The sequence below is a fragment of the Crocuta crocuta genome, unplaced genomic scaffold, assembly GCF_008692635.1.
Source record: "Crocuta crocuta isolate KB4526 unplaced genomic scaffold, BGI_CrCroc_1.0 scaffold233, whole genome shotgun sequence".
NCBI classification, from domain to species: Eukaryota; Metazoa; Chordata; class Mammalia; order Carnivora; family Hyaenidae; genus Crocuta; species Crocuta crocuta.
The window spans coordinates 658,277-676,722 of record NW_027529526.1 but is presented as its reverse complement, the minus strand read 5'-3'; the positions used below and the strand labels follow the sequence as shown (position 1 = coordinate 676,722).

Sequence of the window (18,446 nt, the reverse complement as noted above, 5' to 3'; positions counted from 1 at the left end):
TTTCAACCAGAGCAAGAAGGCTAAATATAGAACGAACAGCAGAGTAAATTTTGAAGGTTTTCATCACAAACAAGACAAAAATTTTTCTCTGTGTGTGGCCATGGATGTTAAGTAGATTTATTGTGGTGATCATTTCACAGTATATGCAAATAGTGAGTCATTATGCTTATTATACATGTGAAACTACTATAATGTTATAATAACATGTCACTTCTATCTCAGTTAAAAATAATAGGAGATGGTGAAATAGAAGTACAAATACAATGCATGTGATGAAAACAAGCTTTGAAGATTGGAAATACAACCTCAAAGGAGAGAGTAGGATATTTTATGAGTAGATCAATTAAAAAAAAAAACTTTTGGAGATAGAGGTGTAAATTAAAATTCTAGGAACATTTCATAAAGAGTGGTACCCTAAGCTCTTATACTTCAGAAATACTTTCCTAAAATACTCTGATCAACTTGTACTTATGTGGGCCCCCAGTTGTTTATGGTTGGAGATAATGAATGTTCGGCTGGAGAGGATTTTATCAGAGAGGGAAGGATATTTAGAACTTGTTTTAAATGCCCAGACAATGTCGATGCTGGAAAGGACTTTAGAGATCATCTTCTCTAACTCTGTCATACAAACCACATCTCATAGAGGAGAATTCATTCATTCAGGATCACACAGAGATTCAGCGTCATGGTTGAGGCCAGACCTGAGAAATGCAGTATAGATCTGAACAGAGTACAGAGAAGAAACCAGTTTAAAATGAGGCAAAACAGGGGTACTGGGTGGCTCAGTCGGTTGAGCACCAGACTTCGGCTCAGGTCATGATCTCACGGTTCGTGAGTTCTAGCCCCATGTCGGGCTCTGTCCTAACAGTTCAGAGACTGGAGCCTTCTTTGGATTCTGCGTCTCCCTCTTTCTCTACCCCTCCCCTGCATGCACTGTGTCTCTCTGAAAAATAAAATTAAAAAAAAAAATTTAAAAAATAGAAATAAAGAAAACAAATGTAAAGTTCTGGACCAAAGGAGGTCCTAATTCATTTAACGTAATATTTGTATTCCTGTTGTGTCACATCTAAATGCAGTTCCAGTTTACACATAAAGCCAAGAAACATTTATGTAAATCAGTCAAGTAAGCTTTTCTGTTTTCTTTATTTTATTATGTTTTTTTAGCCTTGCACTAAGTACTTTATTTAATAGGATCATATGAGTTATATAAATAAGAAAGTAGAATCACGCAGTCTAAGGCATCCTAGTAAAGTATAAGTAACCAGACCTGTTGATTTTCAAAATCACTTGGAGGACTTTTGAATATGCAGATTCCCAGAGCCCCACCCCAGAGAGTCTATTCGCTAGATCAGATCAACTTCACTACACCCTTTCAAACTTGCTTAAAAACAAGCCAACAGAGAGTACGCAAGCATTTGCAGTTTTAACTGAATCCTGGCAAGTAAGACTGAATCCTCAAGAAGCCTTAAGACAGAACACAGAAAGATTTTTTTGACGTGTCAAAGCCAAGTAATCATTCCTGCTTAAAAACCAAACTGGGGCACTAACTTCTCAATGTCTGTTCAAAATGATCCTATGCTGAGAAATGTCTGCAAAAGTAAGTTAGGGAGGCAGTAATAGTCAATAAATGGATTTTCTGTTGTGTAAATGTTTATACAGATGTTGTAAGTGAGACTTTTCAAAAAACCCCATAGGTTGCTGACAGGGGACAACTTTGCATATGTGTGTTAACAGGAGAATGTGCTGTGTTTCAAATGAATGGGGAAGCGGGTCTAAATGACTTTCAGATTAGCTGGAACAGATGGAAGGGTCACAGTTGAACAACTTGACACACCAGCATAAAGGCAACGTTGAAGTGGAGTTCATTGCCTCTGACAGATACTGTCAATCAACCCAGGCACGCTCAGTTAACCAACAGCCTGGATCTTTAAAGATTTAAAGAAGAATTGCTTTGAAAAAAAGTATTTTGAGGCAAGAGCTGGAGTTCATCTGATTTTTGTGTGTGGTTTTTTGGTGTTTTGTTTTTTTTTTTTAAGAAACAAAATAACATTATGTATAGACATTTTTGAAATGAATATGCTGTTAACTTGGCATTTAGGAGCTTTCACTAATAAGTCATTTTGTAAATTTAGTCCACATTGTGGCTTTTGAGGTTTCTATCATCACATGAATCAGAACACGCTACAGAATACCAGAATAAAGGAAATGCAATTCTTAAAAACTATTCAACTTCAATCTTAATCACCTCTTATCAGAACAATATATGCAAGCAAGGGTTAAGACGTATTATATTTGGGTCATTCTTTTTCTAGGTCTAACTTTGTAATGTAATGTGTGTTCTTCTGCATCTGGCCCAAAGAGTAAAAAATAATTAACCAGATTCTCTTTGTTGTAAGCTCCTTCCTCAAGAAGATAGAGCATGCGCAGTAGCCTTGCCCCTTCAGGCCACTAGGGGACCCTTGCGGAGTCAAAGACCCTTCCAGACCATCAGCCTTAGTGGGTATTCTGCAGATAGCTACCATTCTCTTTTCTGCCTCAACACAGATTAATCCACATTAACACACCGGTTCCTACGTGCTTCTATGCATGTTGTTAGAAGGATGGAGTCCTGGAAAGTTCAGAAAGGGAATTGCTATTTGTAGTTCTCCCTCAGGGAGGTACTCTGATCTTGATCATTGGCTGACTGTAAGCCCTAATAGTCTGAGAGTGGCCATGGGTGGTGTAGAGGTGATACCAATTATTAGAAGATCGCTGATGATATTTTAATGGAAACGGTGGTATTTTATATCCTGAAGGTATTTTCATAGGACCATTTAGCTGTGGCCCAAAGCTTTATAGGTTGGAAAACATCCCCTTAACTCTGTGTTTACCCATGTCACAGCATCACCATTTCCCCCTTCTTAGAAAAACCTAGCTCACTCGTAGTTTACAAGAGGAAGCCCAAAGAACTGCATGAATCCAGCCTGATTACAAGTGCTTAGACTGATGTGGATATCTGGCCCAAGATTAGCCATTTAGAGTTTCTCTCCTGTGAGTTTGAGATTTAGGCAGAAATTGAGCCAGTTGTCAGTGTTGGTCATTGGAGCTGTAGGCAAGTGGGATTTGGGGAGAATAGAAACTAAAAGCTTGACAGAAGAAACTAACTTATAGAGAAAGAGTGAGATATGGACAAAGAAGCCAAGGTGAGAGATCACATGGTTCCAGGTAAAGGGGAAAAGGTGTATATTTTTTCTGTTCTCATGAAACCCTGCTGTACTTCTGCAGCCTGGTTATGGGAAACTCCCCTTTATACTCACGCTAAATTCATTTTTACTTAGACTGATGTGGTGGAGTTTCTGTTCTTTACAAGCAAGTACTATGGCTAGGGCACAATGAAATTTCCATGTTTTAACTTAAGACATTTATTGAGCACCTACTATGTAAATGGCATTGTGGATACAATAATGAATGAAAAAGGCAGGGGAGACCCTCTGTAAGGGGATAAATAGCTCATGTCCACGTCTTGTATTTCCCATCACTGCCTCCTTCACCTCCTCCAAGCCGCTCATGGAGCATCTGCTGTGAATACAGGAAAATAAACTCCAATCTTCCTCTTCTCCAGTTGTTCTTCCCCTTTCCATTTATTTCTTTGGTAAACTGTCCTTTAGGTGTCAACATGCACTCACTGTGGGGAACTATAAGGTGGACTTTTTTCTCTTTGTTCTCTGCCTTTCCGTCCTACAACCTCCTTCTCCATGTCCAGTTTTCTAGGTCCCTGCTAAGGAATAACTGTGCATTAAGGGGAGGGGAGAAAAACCACCCTGTGGCTTAAAACAACAATGATCATGTATCTTGCTTAAGAATCTGCAATTAGCGGGGAACCAGGGTGGCTCAGTCAGTTAAGCATCCGAGTTCAGCTCAGGTCATGATCTCACAGCTTGTAAGTTCGAGCCCCACATTGGGCTCTATGCTAACAGCTCAGAGCCTGGAGCCTGCTTCAGATTCCGTCTCTGTCTCTCTGCTCCTCCCCTACTTGCACTCTGTTTCTCTCTCTCTCTCTCTCTCTCAAAAATAAACAAACATTAAAAAAAAGAAGAATCTGCAATTAGGGCAAGTCTTAGTAGAACAGTTCCATCTATGCTTTGTGTGGTTTCAATGGGGGCAACTTAGCTCAGGACTGGAACATTCACTTTCAAAACAGCTCATTTGCTTGGCTGGCAAGTTGCTGGTGGTCAGGTGGGAGTGCAGCTGGGGCTGTAGGCTGGGACTGTCCGTGTTCCTTGGCGTGGGCCTGTCTGCGAACTGCTTCAACGTTCTTACAACCTGGAGTTGGGTTCCAAGAGCAAGTATCCCAAGAAGACAAGACCCTTTTATGATCTCGCCTTGGAATTCACATAGTGTCATTTCCATAGCACAGTATTGGTCAAAGCAGTTGCCAAGCCCCACCCATACTGTGAGGGAGAAGACATAGATTTCGCCTTTCAACTGAAAATAGCAAGGTTCTAGAAGAGTCTATGGTGTAAGAGATATTACCATGTCTCTCTTTGGAAAATACATTCTGCCACAGTATCTCACCTAGATAAATACGCATCTACACTGGGCCCCATTTTAAGCAGAGCTTATCCAAGAAACGGAAGGCCACCCAAACTAGTGCAAGTTGAAGGGAGATTATAAAAAGGAGGCAAGGAAATTTCACGGTAACAAAATATAGGAAGTACAGCCCAGCCCCAGGGGAACTGGAAATTGACCAGATAGCTGTCTTTCCATCTTCCTCTCTTTCAGGAGACACATGATCTCTGACATGACTTCTCCCCAGGCGTTTGGTTCAATTTCCCACAGACTGCATTGTTGTTGTATTAAAAAAAAAAATTTTTTTTTTAATGTTTTTTTATTTATTTCTGAGAGAGAGAGAGACAGTGTGAACAGGGGAGGGTCAGAGAGAGAGGGAGACACAGAATCTGAAGCAGGCTCCAGGCTCTGAGCTGGCTGTTAGCACAGAGCCCGATGTGGGGCTCGAACCCACAAACCGTGAGATCATGACCTGAGCCAAAGTCAGACGCTTAACCGACTGAGCCACCCAGGCGCCCCTTAAAAAGAATATTTTTAATGTTTGTTTATTTTTGAAGGAGAGAGAGAGTGCGAGCGGGGGAGAGACAGAGATAGAGGGAGACATAGAATCTGAGCCGTCAGCACAGAGCCTGAGGCAGGGCTCCAATTCACAAAAAAATGGTGAGATCATGACCTGAGCCTAAGTCTGATGATGCTTAACTGACTGAGCCACGCAGGCGCCCCTCCCACAGACTGCATTGTTCACATGCATGTGGTTGGAGGCAGATGCCCAGCAGACACAAGTGCCCACAATTCTCTAATGTCTCTGTGTCTCTGAGTCAAAATATAGAAGTGATTCAGCCTATTCAATGGATTGATGCCTTGGTTCAGGTGTGGGGCCAGCCTCATTCCCATCCACTGTGGCAAGGGAGGGATATCACATTATGTATGAACTTGACTTCCTGACGGGGGTGTGGAAAGAGTGCCAAAGAAGAAATATGGTGGTGAGGTGTGCAGAGTTAGGGAATGAAGTGGTTACGATCACCATCTTTTTGTGAGGATTATGTGATCTAAGTAAGGGTTTGTGGCATATATATATTTTTAAATGTTTATTTGTTTTGAGGGAGAGAGAGAGAGACAGAGCTTGAGCAGGGGAGGTGCAGAGCAANTTTGTTTTGAGGGAGAGAGAGAGAGAGAGAGACAGAGCTTGAGCAGGGGAGGGGCAGAGCCAGAGGGAAACATAGAATCCCAAACAGGCTCCAGGCCCTGAGCTGTCAGCGCAGAGCCCGACACGGGGCTCAAACTTCGGATCATGACCTGAGCCGAAGTCGGACGCTCAACCGACTGAGCCACCCAGGTGCCCCCGTGTGGCATATTTTAGCTGTAGATAATGCTCAGTAAGTATTTGGTATTTTGGGTTTGTATTAGGCAACCATTGTCCAAACATTGACACTCCACTATCTTTTCCTTGAAGAATAAATACATCTGTGTTTCAGACACTCTGACTGGGACAGTACATGCAATATTTTGGGACAAAATTATACTTGGAATTAATGCTGAATGATTGTCATAAAAACTATTTGCTATCAGTACTGTAAACAACTGCAAAGGAATCTAGGTAGAAAAGATAATAAAGGCATGCAGACTCTGGTCTGGAGCATGCTCATGGTAAAAGAAAATCATTAATTAAGTAGGAGAAGCTGTAGTGGTAAGAAGTTTAATTCACAAGGGAGAATTAATAACACTTTTATGAGTCAACTAATGAAGTATCAAACATAAAGCCAAAATTGTGTGAAATGTAAGGAGAAATTGATAGAGACAAAATTATTATGAAAGAGATTGTTATCATTATCTGATATCAAGTAGACAGAAAGGACAGTCTGCCGAATGTAATTAGAAAAATGTATGTTACATAGATTTTAAGCAGCCATAGACCATATAAAACATTGAAAAATATAAGAGGCCACAAAGAAAGGCTCAGAATGTTCTAATAGCATTAAATGCTCTCTGTAATTGAAACAAAAGTTTAAGTATACAATTTAAGATACTCTTCTGGGGGCGCGGCATGGGTAGCTCAGTCTGTTAAGTGTTCGACTTGGGCTCAGGTCATGATCTCACCATTTTGTGAGTTTGAGCCCTGCGTCAGGCTCTGTGCTGACAGTTCAGAGCCTGGAGCCTGCTTCAGATTCTGTGTCTCCCTAACTCTCTGCCTCTCTCACTTTGCCTATCTCTCTCTCTCTCTCTCTCTCTCTCTCTCTCACACACACACACACACACACATAAACATAAAAAATGAAAAATAAAATAGAATACTCTTCTAAACAACCAGTGGCGGAAAGAAAAAAATTCAAAACTTCAACGATTGTTTACAAAGTGGCATAGTGAAAACACTGAATATCAGACACTATTGGATGTGGAAAAGCTGTATCTGCAGCAACACTGCTGAGCTTAAAGATATCAGCCTTTAAATATGACTAATAATTAAATGGAACATTATGTTTAAGAATAAGTGAAAGATTGGGGCAGCTGGGTGGCTTAGTCGATTAAGCATCTGACTTCGGCTCAGGTCATGATCTCACGGTTCATGGGTTCAAGCCCCACGTCGGGCTCTGTGCTGACAGCTTAGAGCCCGGAGCCTGCTTTGGCAGAGAGACAGGGTTGCACAACATTGTGAACATAGTAAAAATCACTGAATTGTACACTTTAAAAATGTGAATTTTCGGAGTGCAGGTCTTCTATTTCCTTGGCTAAATTTATTCTTAGATATTTTATTCTTTTTGATGCAATCGTAATGGGATTGTTTTCTTAATTTCTCTTTCTGCTAGTTTATTATTAGTATATAGAAATGCAACAGCTTTCTGTATATTGATTTTGTATCCTGCAACCTTACTGAACTCATTTACCAGTTCTAGCAGTTTTTTGGTAGAGTTTTTTGGGTTTTCTAGATATAGTATCACGTGATCTACAAAGAGTGAAAGTTTTATTTCTTCCTTACCAATTTGGATGCCTTTTATTTCTCCTCCTCCTTGTGTGATTGCTGTGGGTAGGGCTTCCAGTACTGTTGAAAAAAGTGGTAAGAGGGACATGTTTGTCTTGGTCCTTATCTGAGGGGAAAAGCTTTCAGTTTTTCCCCAATGAGCATGATGTTGGCTGCAGGGTTTTCGTATATGGCCTTTATTATGTTGAGATATGTTTCCTCTAAACCTGCTTTGTTGAGAATTTTTATCATGAATAGATGTTGTGCTTTGTCAAATGCTTTTTCTGAGTCTATTGTGGTAACCATATGGTTTTTATCCTTTTTCTTGTTAATATGGTGTATCACTTTGATTGATTTGTGAATATTGAGCCACCCTTACAACCGTGGACTAAATTGTACTTGGGTCGTGTGAATGATTTTTAAATGTATTGTTGGATTCAGCTTCCTAATGTTTTGTTGAGGATTTCTGCATCTATGTTCATCAGTGATACTGGCCTGTAGTTTTCTTCTTTGTGGTGACTTTATCTTATCTGGTTTTGGTATAAGGGCAGTGCCAGCCTTGTAGAATGAATTTGGAAGCTGACCTTCCTCTTTCTTTCTTTCTTTTTTTTTTTTTTTGGAATAATTTAAGAAACTATAAAACTATATAAAAAACTTATACAATTTAACACCAAAAATACCCCCAAACCATATGATTAAAAAAAGGTCAGGGGACCTGACTAGACATTTTTCCAAAGAAGACGTACAAATGGCCAACAGACACATGAAAAGATGCTCAACATCACTAATAATAAGGGAAATGCAAATCAAAAGCACAATGAGATATCATCTTACACCTGTCAGAATAGCTAGATTCAAAAGACAAGTGTTGGCAAGGATGTAGAGAAAAAGGAACCCTTATGCACTGCTGGTGGGAATGCAAACTGAGGCAGCCACTATGGAAAACAGTATGGGGGTTCCTCAAAAATATAAAAATAGAATTACAGTGTGATCCAGTAACCACTACTGGATATTTATCCAAAGAAAACTAAAACATAGTCTGAAAAGATATATGCATTCCTATGTTTATTGGAGCATTATTTACAATCACTGAGATATGGAAGCAACTCAAATATTCATCATTAGATGAATGGATAAAGAAGATATGGTATGTGTATATGTACATATATATGTGTATAATATATATACACATACAAATATATATATATTTATATATGTAATATATGTAATAGAAAATTACTCAGCCATAAAAAAGAATTATATATATGATTATATATGTAACATATACACACATATATATTATATAATTAAATATATAAATAGAATAGAATATTACTCAGCCATGAAAAAAGAATGAGATCTTGCCATTTACAGCAACATGGATGGACCCTGAGTGTATTATGCTAAGTGAAATAACTCAGAGAAAGACAAACACCATATGATTTCACTCATATGTACAATTTATGAAACAAAACAAATGAGCAAAGAAAAAAGAGACAGACAGACTATTAAATACAGAGAGTGAACTGGTAGTTGCCAGAGAAGAGGTGAGTAGTGGACAAAAAATGGGGAGGTGACTATTATGGCATGTGAATTATATCTCAGTAACAAAGTATGCAGAGAAGGAGAAGAAGGGAAGGAGGTGGAGAAAAGGAAACTGCATTCAGACCTGAGAGCAAAGGAAGGTGCACTGGCTGTTCAGCTCCTGTCTCTCAACCCATCCTTCACCACGTCTCCATGCTCATCCTTCTATACCCTGCTTTGTGATGCTGGGTCTGGATTCTGGAAACCACATTCCTCTTTTGCTAGTGGATACCTAGTAGGAGCAATCGGAGAGAGACTGGAAAGCAAGAGGAGGGGGAAGTGATGTGCTTCTGCTGTTGCTTGCGGCTTCTCTCCCTCCCCATCCCCTCACAGCGTTTCTTCAGCCTGGAGGCTACCGTGGGTCCCGTTTCGTGCTTGTGTCCACGCTCTCAGAGCCAGCCTCAGCATGCTGCCTCAAAGGTCCTCGCAGTGGCAGATAACTGCCCCTCCTCAGAGACCAGGTCCCAACTTTCCAGGGCTCTCTCCTCTAAGACTCGAGTTCTAAAACGTCAAACTCTGCCTTTGCTCCCCTGGGGACTGGCAGCTGCTGTTTGTATTGACTGGCTCTGTGCCACTTGGGAGACCCGTCTATCTTGTAAGTCTTTGCATACTTATCTAATTAATTCCGTATGATACATCTCCTCTGTTCACATAACGGTTATGGTTTCTATTTTCCTGACGGGTACACGATGATACAGAAGGAAATAATGCAGATAAAAAAAAGAAGTCACTGACTTAGAAAAGAGAGACTGAATTTATGGTTATCATGCACTAGTTCTTGGATAAAATCAATAAAAAAGACAAGCCTCAGCAAAATCATATGGAGAGAGAGAGTAAAAATACATATGTTTCAAAGCACAGGAAAAGATAAAGAGGTATCCAATTTTAGTTTGTGAAGTAAGCAAAGTATTACTATATACCAATCTATGCCACCAGAAAAATACAGCTGGAATTTCCCAATGGCATTGCATGCAACACACTTCCACATTATGAACACTGTTCTTGTAATACGTATGACCTGAAAAATGTGTCCTATGGTCAGATAAATGTGGGAAATTCTCATATCTTTCCCTTGGAGATTCACGACACATGTTTGCATATTAAAGGCTCTGCAATCCCTGATGTAAAGACAGCCTGCTAAAGGCATTTCCCCAAATGTTTTCCAAATGTATTTGATGTTCTGCAGATATTCCAAGCCTCCATCATGGAAACACTGCTGTAGATCTTCTCATGTATGAATACGGGTGGGAAAAAATGCTGGCACACAGAATTCAGTAGTACCTTTTGACCAAGTAAGACATAGAGCAGGAATGCAAGAACAGTGTGCTCTAATATAGAAGTAAAAGATACGGCGAAACAAGCAAAAAAATATCATTATCTCAGTTAGTGAATGTTGAAAAGGCGCTTGATAAAATTCAGGACTAATTTCTGATTAAAATTTCAGAATACTGGGAATAGACTAATATTTCTTTAATTTTAAAAAATGCATGTCGGACGCCAGAGTGGCTCAGTTGGTTAAGCTTCGGACTTCGGCTCAGGTCATGATCTCACAATTGGTGGGTTCGAGCCCCACGTTGGACTCTGTTCTGAATGCTTGCTCAGAGCCTGGAGCCTGCTTCAGATTTTGTGTCTCCTTCTCTCTCTGACCCACCCCACTCGTGCTCTGTCTCACTCCATCTCTGGAAAAATAAATAAATATTTAAAAAAAAATTTTTTAAATGCATGTCAAGCCAACTGTCTTTCATCACATTCTGAGTCAGATCAATGATGAAATAACTTTATTGTAATATTGAATTCCAAGCAAAACTTAAAAGAAGTTAAATATTATACAATAAACGAATCACTAAATAAAGTATGGCATGACCACACAGTGTAATTGTTTGTAATTACTGAGTTTCACTTTTGAAATTGTGATAAAATATAACCTTAAAATGGACTATTTTAACCATATTAAGATGTATAATTCAATGCCACTTATTATATTCACAGTGTTTTGCATCATTACCACCATCTAATTCTGGAATATTTTCATTATCCCAAAAGGAAACTCCATACCTTTTAAACATTGCACCCCAGCCTTCCTTCCCCAAGCCCTTGCAGCCACTAATCTACTTTCTGTCTCTATGGATTTGCCTATTCTGGGCATTTCATAAATATAGAATAATACCATATGTGGCCTTTGTGCCTAGCTTCTTTCTTTCACTTAATATAATGTTTTCAAGATTTATTAATATTGTGTCATATGTATGCATTTCATTCCTTTTTGTGGATGAATAATATTCCATTGTATGGCTATAATATATTTTGTTTATTGATCAGTTGATGGATATTTGAGTTACTTATACCTTTTAGCTGTGTGAATACTGCTGCCATGAACATTCATTTACAAGTTTTTGTTCAAATAAATGTATTTTTGGACAAATTAGATGATACAGAAAAATTATAGTATATTGCATAAAGTGGTAAATACCATAATTACAGTAGAATTCGATTTTCTAGTCTACTATATAAGGACTAGATGCACAGAAAAATCACCAAAATAGTCACAGTGATTGTCACTGAATCACAAATCTGTGGATGGTTTTTATTTGATGTATGTTTTTACATTTTTCAAGATTTCTATAATAAACGTATTTTATAACAGGGAAAAACAATTCATTTAACAACTTGTTTAAGCAACTTATTTAAGGAACAGTGCTTGGGAATTGATAAAATAGAGGTAGTGTCACCTATCTTTTTGGGGACCTTGTCTGGGACAGGAGATGATAGGTGATGTAGCACTAGTGAAGGCTGAAGAATTGCAGGACTTTTTAATTTAGTTTTTTAATGTTTATTCTTGAGAAAGAGAGACACAAAGTGTGAGCAGGGGAGGGTCAGAGAGAGAGGGAGACACAGAATCCGAAGCAGGCTCCAGGCTCTGAGCTGTCAGCACAGAGCCCAACACGGGGCTCAAACCCACAAACTGTGAGATCATGACCTGAGTTGAAGTAGGACACTCAACCTACTGAGCCACCCAGGCACCCCTAGAATTGCAGGATTTTTAAAAAAGATGGGTGATTTGAACACAGTTATAATCTGCACTGAAGGGCTCAGCAAAGAATGAAAGGGTAATGATGTAGGAGACAGAGGAAGAACGAAATCCTGATCTTAGACAACTCAGATCAATGATAAAGAGGAAAATACTGGCATTAAAACAGGAAAGTAAACATTTTCCTCTTAGATTCAAGGATTTTTGGGTGAGAATGCAGGCAGGTAGGAAGTGGGTGTTGGTGTATAGAGAAAAGTTGGAGAGATTTCACACCTACTGAACTTACTATTCTTCGTGAAATTGGGGAAGTCAGATGCTGGAAAGAATGGGGTGGACTGTACTATAAGCTCGAAGGAAGAAAAATAAAAGCTTGGAATGTGCAACGTGGGCAACCAGGGGCACCCAGATTCCCGCAGTATTCAGTCTGTCGTTCATTGCCTTCACTGCATTCTACAACTCATTAGCCATACCTTCTTCATTTAAGAAAACTTTCCTCTACATGCATTCTTTTCTTTTTGTTGTGGGTTTTATCCTGCAGTAGCTTCTGGAGCTTATTGATAATACAAACTGGAGTTGTTTCTATAGTTCTCCTTTGTTTCTTAGGGCTCCACATTTTCTCATCCTGTTATTGGCTCTTTCTTTTACATTTCTGTGTATGCAAGGAATTCTCTCCTTTTGTTCATGTTTATAGTGGAAAGTGTTTGTCCAGTACTGAAAGTTCTGTGATTAATTATGGGTGAGCTTTATTAGCTCTTTAAGGTCAGAAAAAGGGGAAAGTGTATACTTCAGAGTTACTATAGTTTTACTCTATGAATCAGTTAGAATTAGGTTTGGCTGTATTAGAGATATCAAATAACAGTATTTTAAGTGATACAGAAATGTGTTTCTATCTTATGTAAAAATCTAGATGTAATCAGTCTAGGGATGATGAGGCAGCTCTCTCCAAGTCCTCAGGGATACAGGCTCTTTGTAGCTCCTTGTAGCACCATAAAGGTATATTCCTATTCCTTATTCTCATGGCCCAACATAGATTTGCAGCTGTCACACCCACATTTCCAGTAGCAGATGGAAGAAAGGAGGAAGAAGAGACCAGCAGAGGCTTATGGAAGCTGACATGTGATTCTTCCACTGCCCCACCCCCCCATTGTCCAGACCTTAGTCACATAACTAAATTCTCATTGTAAGGAAGGTTGGGAAATGCTCTTTTTATTCTAAACAGCCATCTGCCTCACTAAACATGTCATTACTTAGGAAGAGGAGGAGAGTAGCGGTGAAGGGCAACTCATGGTTTCTGTCCATCTTTCGCTGATCAGAGATACCTTCACTTGGTGAAGCAGCCAGCCACCGGAGGGGTCAAAGCAGGGATATGTAAGTTTGTGTGTGAGTTGTTTCTTCCTTGGGTGTAGTTGTCTAAATTAACTGCACCGCATTCTTTTCTCTTCCTTGCAGGACTGCTCTTGCTAGGAGCCAGCCACCTAGGGCGGGTTCTTCTGTGTGTTTTGATAGACCATCCATCCATCCATGTCAGGTGTGGTCTCCTGCAGCTGGGCTCCTGATTCCTTTGGATTATAGCACTCTCTCCTTCTGCAACTTAAAAAGCTTGAAACGTGTCCCTTCGCTGATTTCCCCCAAGAAATGCCGCAAGTTAGGGACTGTTGCCTGAGTCCATAGGGGTTTCTTCCTTTACAACTCAGGCAGTCTTTTTTCCCACATGGCGAATTGTTAGTCCCTCCAGAAATAAGGTACTGCGTACACTGCAATGTGCAGAAATTCTTTAAAATTGTTGACATGTGAGTGGCAGCATTCCCTAGTTTCCAGTGATAAAACGGACTTTTCCTCACAGCAGTTGATTCTCTTGAATCATTTTTGTAAGAATTTTGTTGTGAGCGGGGAAGTTAAACATAAGGCTTAGTATCACATTCTTAGATCAGAATCCATTCTTTGTCTTTCTTATGGTTTCCTCCATTGTAACTTGGCCTATCCCCTCTACAACTAGACTGCATCCAAAGTTGAGATATTGATGTGCGTAAGACTTTCCAAAGGATTGGAATCACTTTTTCTAGGAACCTCCGGAGGGGAGAAACACTACCATGCTTAGAGATATTTGGGCATGTAGGATCATAAGCCCACTTAACTAACCTTAAGGAAAGGGGTATTTTTGTAAGGATGCACATAAACTGAATCTGGAACCCGAAAACTACCTGTACCACAGGTATCTGTTCTCTAGATCTCTCTCATGGGCCATGTGGTTTCTCATAATGAAGTTGCTACTCCTGTTTATGGCTGATCCAGTCTCCAAGCTATCTGTCACCTGGCTTCCTCCTAACTTTGGTGTGCCCGTGGTCCCAAGTGGATACCCCAGCCCCAGGTCTGCCTTGAGATTTCTCTGCTCAGCTCTAGCAGCTAGTATCTTGTTCTGAAGTTCTCCAAAGAAGAATCTGATTAGCTCAGCTTAATTTTGCTACCCTGCTTTTTAAGCATAAATCACAGGTCATGGACAGGCTGCCCTCAAACCCAAGCTGGCCTCAGTTCATGTCAGTGGAGGTGTAGAGAGCAGTGTGAGAAGCATGTGGTACAGAACACACCTGTTTCGAGCAGAGCTTGCCTGCTGTTGGCTCTAACTTCAGCTATATCCAGGACTGTTCCACGTTCATTGACTCTTCACCAACAAGAACAAAGGACAACCTCCTTAGCCAAGTGTTCAAGGCTTCAGTCTCTTGAATACGTCCACCTTGCCAATCATGCCACTCACTGTCACCCTCTTTGCCAGTCTGACTGAAGTATTTACTTTGCCCCCAAATCCACCATACATATTCCTGCCTCCAGGTCTCTGCTCATACTGTGCCTACCTTGCCTTCCTGAACTCCTGCCATCCTTCAAAAAGACAGGCTGAACTTACTCTTTCTTTATTACCAATGACTGTTGTTGTTGTTATTATTATTATTATTTTGCATCAGCCACAAACTAGGTATTCTCCTGATATCTTATATATATAATCTCATTTATTATTTGTCCATATCTTTCAAAGTAGGTATTATTACTCTCACTCTACAGGTAGACAAAAGAAAGCTTGGAGAAGTTAAGTTACCTACCCAAAGGCACCCAAGGACTAAGTGTCAAAGTTGGAATTCTGAACCCAGGGCCTATCTGACTTTAAAGTCTACACTTCTTCTGAAACTATACTTAGTTATGAAGAAATCCCGAGGACTTGAACCCATGGTTTTCTTGCCCTCTTTTGAATAGAACCTGATGTCTATTCTGAATGACTGATTCGACACTGAAAAGATGATTACTTACACTACTGATTGTCTTTGGAGTGTGAACGTACCCCCCTCAACTGAACTTTAAGCTAGTAGTTTTCAATGGGTATGGTTCTGTCCCTAGGAGGCACTTTGGAAATGTATGCATGTGGAGACTGATCGTCACATTAGCTGGAGAGGAGGATTATTATTTACTGTGCAGGCACAGTGCACAGGACAGTCCTAGGCATCGAATTATCCTATAACCCGTGAAACTTTCTTATGTCCATTAGACATCCAATGTTAAAAACTTGTTTATAATTATCTGTAAGGCTCAAACCTAACTCTGCTTGAAATCTAGACTGTAAATAATTTCTGTGCAGTTTTGCCATACAGAGAATTTTCCAGGAGTGCAGAGACCATTGTTTAAGGGGGAAAAAAGGATGATTGTATTTTGTTTAGCTTGGCCTTTGGCCAAGAATTTTTCACCCTTTCAGAAAATTACATCTACTGATGGCGACACTGCTTGTGGTATTTGAGTCTCCAACGAAACACAGCTATTACATTACAGTCAACTTTTATAGCTATTCCATTTTCAATGATTCTATATGTGGATGAAAACTTCTGACCTCTCTTAACTACTAGCATAACCTACCTCAAGTATTCCCATATTAAAATACATGTTGTTTTATTGCACATTCTTTTCTTTTTGTTTATCCTTTATATTAGTGATAGGGCACACTTTGCTTTTTTGGGGAACTGTATATGCAGGTAGATTATATCATATATGATAATGTCTATATTTCAATATAATAAAGGAATGTTAACACTTTAGTGTTGGGAGAGGAGTGGGCCGGGAAGCAGGGCCGTGACCCCTGGGAGAACAAGGACCAAGTTTCATGCTGGTTTGACTTCCCAGAAATCCTGGTAGTACTTCGCCTCAGGGTACTTCACACTAATTCTAAAGGGGGAGTAACTAGAATCATGCACGGATGTGTTTTTTCTTATAGAGAAGAAATCCTAATGTGCTCAGTGGGGTAGCCTCCTCTCTAGCCTCCAACCCTACTGATTTTTGAAGATCCACATGCTGATCAGCATGAGGACTAAATCCTTTCTGGTTTCATCAAGGAAGTGCTTAGTTGGTATTTTAAAAGTGAGATCTCAGAGATGGATCTCCTTGAAGTTTGCACATGGTATTAGTGATGTGGCAAGGAGGTGCTGGGGGAAAGGGGAGGGCGAGGTGCTGCTACCCTCTTGGACTCATTTTCCTCTTTCTGGCTAAAAGGATCTCTCAGTCTTTGTGGAAGAGGAGGATAGAACATTCATTCTGTTTATTTCACCCAATGAAATCAAAGGAGAGCAAGGAGTACAGAATTAAAAGAACAATAATAAAAATCTCATATGATTTCCTGCTCATATATTCTCATCCCTGTTGCCTCAGTGACCTTAAAACAGTCCTTTGGGGTCACAGGGATTTCTACTCTAATTATTTGGATGGGGAAATATATCAATGTGCATCTACTTAGGACATTTTAAAGAGTTGGGTTATAAGTGTTAAGGAAGGAGTGTTGTCTCCTTTACTGAGAAGCCAAATTAGAGAGATCTGAATAGCAGGTGAATGAATATCCTTCAGAAGCCAAAGACTGCCTTCAAAGGTGTCCTAAGAGTCTGATGAATCCAAAAAAGACTATAAGAAAAACAGAGTAGTAGTTAGTAATAAAATCTACCATTTTATTGAGCTCTCTTTTGGACTGAGCATCTTAATAAATGCTTTACATGCATGACCTATTTTACCCTTTGAAAGAGAAAAGCCGATGAGATTGGGTTAGCTGTAATTTACAGTCGAGAAAGCTGTGGCTCTGAAAGTCAGATGACTTGTCCAAGGCCTCAAAGGTTAGTTGGAGGTAGAGCTTGTATTCAGATCCAGCTTAGTGCAGCACTAAAGCTCATGCTCTTCCAGGACTCTCTGAACAAACATGTCCCTCTATGCCCTGTAGGGATGCCCTTCTTTTTCAGAACCAAAAGAGACAGGGCTCGGACAACAGACAGAGGCTTTTCCCTTTACAGAAAAAAATATCTCCTACAGCTCAAATAAATAAGCCCATAAGAACAGGAAGAAGGTTTGAGCCCCTGGGAGTTGGCCTTCACCTGCAGAAGAAAACACAGATTCCTCCTGGGGGCTGACGCCCCAGTTTTTTTCTCTCATTTTGGAAAGAGGCTTGGCTGTCAGGCTTTGATTCAGAACAGGAGTGCATTCAGAAGCATCCTCCGGCGAGGCTGGGAAGCTGCTCACATCCCCGGAAAATTCAGTGGGAGAAAAAGTTTATGGAAGCGAGTAGGAGTTTATTCAACAGTGTCTGAGCCCTTTCAGAACCATGAGTGAGTGTCTATAAAGAGGCAGTCAAGCATAGGCTGGGAATTATCCCTGTTGGGTGCCTACCTGTGACAGGCCCTCATGAGCTGCTAAGAGGCTCATTCAGTGCTCAGGGGACAATGGCCAGTGGGGACAAACAATTCGGAGGAGTCTATCATTCTGGTGGTGTTATCTTTAGCACTGAATAAAACCGGAGTTCCCCCTTTCTGCCTCCTAGTCAGCACTATTTTTAGGAGCCAGTGGTACTTTTCAACTCTCTTTCACTATTTTTCAACAGGTTCACAAGGGCACGAAGTGCAGTATATAAAAAGAGGATAATGACTTGACTTGAGTGCAGGAAAAGGCCCAATGAACAGAGCAGCCAAGCTTGCCCGGACGAGAATAGATGAAAGTTTGGAGAAGAGTCAAGAAGAAATGGCATTGTCTGCATGGTGAGACTCCCCATTTTCCATACAGTACTTCTGAGATGCCAAAGTAGACTTTCTCAAGTTCAAAGTTTAGACAAGAAAGAGTCAACTTGGGACAGTTATGAGTGAGAAGATGGAATAATGCTGGGTGGCCGTCTCTGTTCACAGTGGTCTAGTGTGTGCCTTTACTACACGATCCTGATGCAGTAGCTCTCTTTGCGCGGCCGACTTAACAGGTTTGTGACCTAGGACCCTGCACTTGGAAGGGCCCTGAGCTTGGTTTAATGCCCTGCTCTAGCCATCTTGAAAT

The 18,446-nt window shown here is 40.3% G+C and overlaps 1 long non-coding RNA gene across 1 annotated transcript in view; it reads left to right on the top strand.

Annotated features, from left to right (window-relative positions):
- The window catches only part of LOC144229080 (uncharacterized), a 57,443-nt gene extending 39,301 nt beyond the window's left edge, over positions 1–18,142 (top strand). The window contains exon 3 of the long non-coding RNA XR_013334348.1: positions 18,007–18,142. This is a non-coding gene — a long non-coding RNA (uncharacterized LOC144229080). The remainder of the gene's footprint in view (positions 1–18,006) is intronic.
- The last annotated feature ends 304 nt before the right edge of the window (positions 18,143–18,446 follow it).